General features: G+C 34.4%; 1 long non-coding RNA gene across 1 annotated transcript; it reads left to right on the top strand.

Moving 5' to 3' along the window:
* Positions 1-393: 393 nt before the first annotated feature.
* Positions 394-947, top strand: LOC134218117 (uncharacterized). The gene is made up of 3 exons (XR_009981260.1): positions 394-604; positions 690-802; positions 864-947. It is a non-coding gene; the product is annotated as an uncharacterized LOC134218117 (long non-coding RNA).
* The last annotated feature ends 4675 nt before the right edge of the window (positions 948-5622 follow it).

The following is a 5622-nucleotide window of genomic DNA, read 5'->3' as shown; positions in this document are numbered from 1 at the left end:
CTTAAACTTCGTAGGAACTACTCATCGTGCCATCGCCATGAAGAATTTTTGACTAAGAAGCTGTCCGAAATCCATTTTGACGTAGGTTCCATCGTCGATGAGCAGGATTATCAACGTGGATGTGCAGATTTTTTCCCTCCTTTCGACTTCCATCTGGAATAATTTTTGACTCGCTGCACGAAACATCGTAAAATTTATACCACAGCAAGTGGGCGCCTAGGTAGACAAACCGCTGTAAAATAATTCCTGTAGCGGTCCTTTTCCGTGCCGCTGCTATACAATAAATGATTCCGGGTTCTAAATGGACATAGCTTTATATATGAATCAGATCAGTACAACTTTGTCAATGCACGGTTACTGGCTAAAACCCATTAATGGGTAAAAAAGTATACATTTTTTGATGATCTATGAAACTGTCTAAAAAGGGGTAATTTTAAAAGTTGTTCAATGGGTAAAAAAATACCCATGTTCAAAATTAGAAAGAAGTTTAAAAATGTGCATTTTTTTACCCATTAATGGGTGAAAAAATAGTTGCGAATATTTTCAAATTGTTTTTCTGTTTTCTCCCGGTTGAAAAATTCAATCAATGAGCCCTCGTATGGACGTAAGTAAACTACTTTAATTTTATTTATCTAATATTAACTATACTAATGATAAAACCATATAAAACTGCTCAATTATACTCATAGGTCATCGAAAGTATGGAGTTCCAGAGGAAAATAGTTCCTTCCAGGCTGTCTCAGGTTTTTGCCAGCCTGAACCAAAATCACAACAGGTTTCCGATTTCACAACAGGTGTAACAGTAAGTATTTGAAATAAATCATTAGAATTATGCTTTAAACTGGTTGATGAATCTGAACTAGGAACGCGCGACCGGCAGAAAACGCGGATCATCGTCCGGAGACAAACCATCGCAATCATGGACAAGATTATCACCTGTCATAAGCATCCGGACTCGGATCAAGCCTGAAGCAGTCATCACAACTTTTGGATTTTTAATAGTGACTTAACTTGTTTGTGCTCTTATATTAACAAGAAGATTAATAAAAATGTTTTTTACTGATTTTTAATTTTACTGCAAAAAATCCGCAAAATTCCGAAATTCCGGTGGTAAAATTCATTCTGAAAAAATGGGTATTTATTTACCCATTATGCAAAGAAACAGTTTTGGCATGATGGGTAAAATTATACCCATCTTTTGACAGAAAGTCGATTTACCCATTAATGAGTAAACCGGTTTTACTCATTAAATGAGTAGTGGCGGTTTTGCCGAAAATGGGTACCATAGTACCCATTAATGGGTTCTAGCCAGTTACCGTGTGAGGCAAAGTCGTGGCGTGAATGCCCTAATGAAGTATTTTTAGAGTGCCTCTTTTTTTTAAAGGCCAACTTCTTCGCCGCTTATGCCTCAAACCAGGTTTAAGGTGATTATAGAATGAAGCCCGTGGTGAATTTCAAATTCACCACTCGTTTATCTACATACATTTCCAAAGGCCCAAATCTGGCGTAATAGTTTTCGTACAGTGCCGAAACTCAAATTATGATTGTTCAGCATAACTAAGCAACCGATCTACCATTATTTCAGCCCCATACGCGTTATGGTTTTTTCATCTCGTGCTCTTGAAAAAAATATTGGAAAAGCACGTGGTTTACAAAATGGCCGATTTCTGGCTCTATCGTATAATCACCTTAAGCACATGACTAAACACTGCTTAAAAGTTAAAGGGCCTAAGGAAAACATTAAACGAAGTACATGATTTTGCGTTGGATTGATTTGAGACACGGTTTTTGTCTTCGACTTTTCAAAATAACTTCGTTTACAATAAATTTTTAGTCGCTTGCCAAAATGGCTTCAAATGAATTACCTTTTCAACAAAGATTCCTTTCACGTGGCGCTCACGGGGATGCCAAGGACTTCCTCTTATAATCTTATAATAATGAGTTTCAAACTAATTTTCCTCTCCTTATCCAAAATTGACTGTAAGGGCGTGGCCGGCTCATACTGTCCATAGCAGCTGTTTCTTACACTCAATTGAAATCGGTTGAGGAGGAAAATTTGGCAACAATTTTTGCATGCCTCATATGAACAAAGTTAGTCGAGTTGATTGTATATAAGACTATATTTTTCTTGATTAATGACTTGCAAGGGAAGTCAGATTCGATGGATACGGGGAATTGACTGATATCTTATTGTTATTAGCTGGTTATGAAACAACTTCTCGCAAGGGCAGCTGTTGTATAATAATACGTCCGTGTACTTAATGAAATGGGTGGGTTCAAGTCCCACCGGCAGCTGAATCTTTCTTCGCAATATCTCGTGAAAAACACCTCTAATGGCAAACTTAACTATGAGTATCAAAATTGAACATCTTTTCCAAAAAAATATAAGACTCCTTTGGAAAAAATTTGAGTTTGAAGGGAAATGATATCCCTTTGTTACAAGTTTTTGTTGGAGTCAGTAAAAATTATTTCTTCTTACCTGGCAAACTACAGTCGTAAAAGCTTAGCGATCACATTTTTGAAACGGCAGCAAAATAAAATTTACAAAAAAATTAGAAATTTTCCATAAACAATTAGGAAATTGCCAATAAAGAAATCAAAGTATGAGCAATAAATAAATATGAAATTTCCACAAGTAAAACAAAAATTCCATACACAATTAAGAACTAAGCACAAAATAAAAATAAATAAGCACTTTTAAAAGCAAAAATAGCAATTATAAAAGAAGAATTTTCCATAAATAAATGAAAATGTTCCACGAAAAAAATACAAAATTTCCATAACCAAATCAATATTAGCAATAGGGTGGGTGTACCAATTGTCGCCATACATAAGAACAACTATTTTTTTTAAATAAGTAAAAGGCATTTGGGTGAACTTTATATATCAAGTGAAAGGTTTTACTTCCTGCTCCTTAGAACAGCTGTGAAAAACACAATAAAATTTGTTGTTATCCTCAAAATTAATTAATTCATAATAGGAACGCATGCACCAGTTGTGGCACTATTCTTAATTTTGGTTCCTTATTTGGCAAATCCCATTGTTTTCTTATGGGATTGGCCAAATAGGGACCACTAGTGCGACAACTGGTGCAAAGGACGTCAAAAATTAAGCAAAATCAATTTTTACAATTATGCTTTGCTTGTTTTGGAGGAGATCAAAGGTGTTATCGTATCATATGAATATGCTTTATCGATATGAACTTGGTTTGCGGTGATTTGATTGGCCATTTGGCATATAAAGCACTAGTGCGACAACTGGTGCTATAGCCACAACTGGTACGCCTAGCCTAGACAATTACAAAATTTTCCACAAAATAAATATTTTTTTTCCTTAAAAAATTTAAAAAAAATCCAACAAATAATCTATAAAGAGCAATAAAAAAAAGGAAATTTCCATAAAAAAATACAAGAAAGCAATAAAGCTGATAAAATTTTACATGAACTTTAAACGCTTTTAAAGAAGGGGTCATCTATGGAAAAAAAGCACAGTTTGATTGCTTTTTTATATTTCTGTATGATTTTTGCCTTTCTCGTATACTAAGTATACGTAAAGGCTATATGTTCACTCCAAAAACAAACTTTTTATAGAAGGCTCGGAGACCCATAGTGTTATATACCAATCGACTTAGCTCGACGAATTGAGGTGATGTCTGTGTGTGTGTGCGTGTGTGTGTGTGTATGTGTGTGTGTATGTGCGCACCAAAAGAGCAAAAAGTTTAGCTCACTTTTTTTGCACTTACCCTCAACCAATTTAATCGCAACAAGTTGCATTCGACGCAGTATACTGTCCCATTGTTTCCTATTGAAAATTGGCCGGATCGGACTATGGGCTTGGAAGTTATGGCCAAAATACTTTTCCTCATAAAAAAGCGCGTAAAAAAGTCTAGCTCACTTTTAATGCACTTACCCTAAACGGATTCCCTCACAACAGGCTGCATTCGACGCAGTATCTTACTCCATTGTTTCCTATTGAAAAGTGGACGGATCGGACAATGGGTTTGGTAGTTATGGCCAAAATACTTTTTCTCATAAAAAAGCGCGTGAAAAAGTCTAGCTCATTTTTAATGCACTTACCCTAAACGGATTCCCTCCCGACGCAGTATACTGCCCCATTGTTTCCTATTGAAAATTGGACGGATCGGACAATGGGCTTGGTAGTTATGGCCAAAATACTATTTTTTTACCGCACGAGAAAGGCATCATCACCGCTAGGTGGATTAATCTGGGTTTTTTTTTTAATTTTTTATTGCTCTGTATTGATCATTTTGTGGAAAAAAAATTTTTTTTATGGAAAAAAATATATTTATTTTGTGCAAAATTTTGTAATTTTTTATTGCTAATATTGATTTATTTAATGGAAATTTTGAATTTTTTTTCGTGGAGGGTTTTTTTTTTTTGGAAAATTTTTCCTTTATAATTGAAATTTTTGCTTTTAAAAGTGCTTATTTATTTTTGTTTTGTGGAAAAATTTTAATTGTTTGAGGAATTTTGTTTTATTTGTGGAAATTTTATATTTATTTTTTGCTCATACCCTGATTTCTTTATTGGCAATTTTCTATTTATTATGGGAGTTTTCTAATTGTTTAGGGGGAGTATTTATTTTAGTCTTTTTGAAACACAATTTAAAAGACATATCTTTGTGCATTTTAGAAAGGTGCAGAGGATTCGTCTAGCGAGCAAATGTATGCTATAAACAATTCTCTATATGCGTATATTCTGGTTTTGATTTAGATCAATACCATAAAATCACGCTGATAAATGAATATGACGTATGCTTCAACATAATCACATAAGTCTTAAATGAAATAAGGTTTTGAATAGTATTTTAATCAAAATATAAAAAAAAATCTCACAATTCCTATAATATTATATACAAATTTATTGATATAAAGCTGAACTGATATAAAACTGATCAGATTCGGGAGCACCCACTCCAGGGCGAATTCCTTTGAAAGCGGCACAAATGCTGGGGTATTGCCTTATCGCCGATGGTAAACGGGAACACGGCGATTTATCACAGACTGCTTCTTCTGACTTTGAGTTATTTGACTTTGACAAAATGAAATCAGAATGGCGTACATAATGTAAAATCAATTCAATAAAAATTCCGCGGAAAAAAAATAAAATTTCGTTTCGTTTCGAAAAATTTCGAATTAAATGGACGTTGATTTCGTATCGTTTCGAAGTTTCGAAAGTAAATATATATTTCGTTTCGTTTCATTTCGAATCAACACAGACATTTTAAATTTCGTTTCGTTTCGTTTCGTTAGGAAAACGTGTCTTATCGCATACCCTTACAACCATGACGGGACAGCTAATCATGTAATGGTATTTATGCTGGTAGGACTTCGAGCACGGTGGAAGCAACTAGTTGCATACTACTATACAGGGGATTCAATCGATAGTGGCTGTTTGAAATCCATTTTGTTCGATATTATTCGGAAAACAGAATCCACCGGACTTCGCGTACAGGCAGCAATAAGTGACTGCGGAGGTAGATCAATTTCTAGCTATTTAGTAATTAAGATTGTAATTTATGTTACGATTTTATTTTCAGGCAATAATAAAAAGTTCTGGAATGATTGTGGAATCCAACATACCAGGGATAAGGTGCTTCACA

Source organism: Armigeres subalbatus, chromosome 2, assembly GCF_024139115.2.
Source record: "Armigeres subalbatus isolate Guangzhou_Male chromosome 2, GZ_Asu_2, whole genome shotgun sequence".
Classification (NCBI taxonomy): domain Eukaryota; kingdom Metazoa; phylum Arthropoda; class Insecta; order Diptera; family Culicidae; genus Armigeres; species Armigeres subalbatus.
Note: the sequence above shows the minus strand (reverse complement) of the source record. Positions and strands in the feature narration are given on the sequence as shown.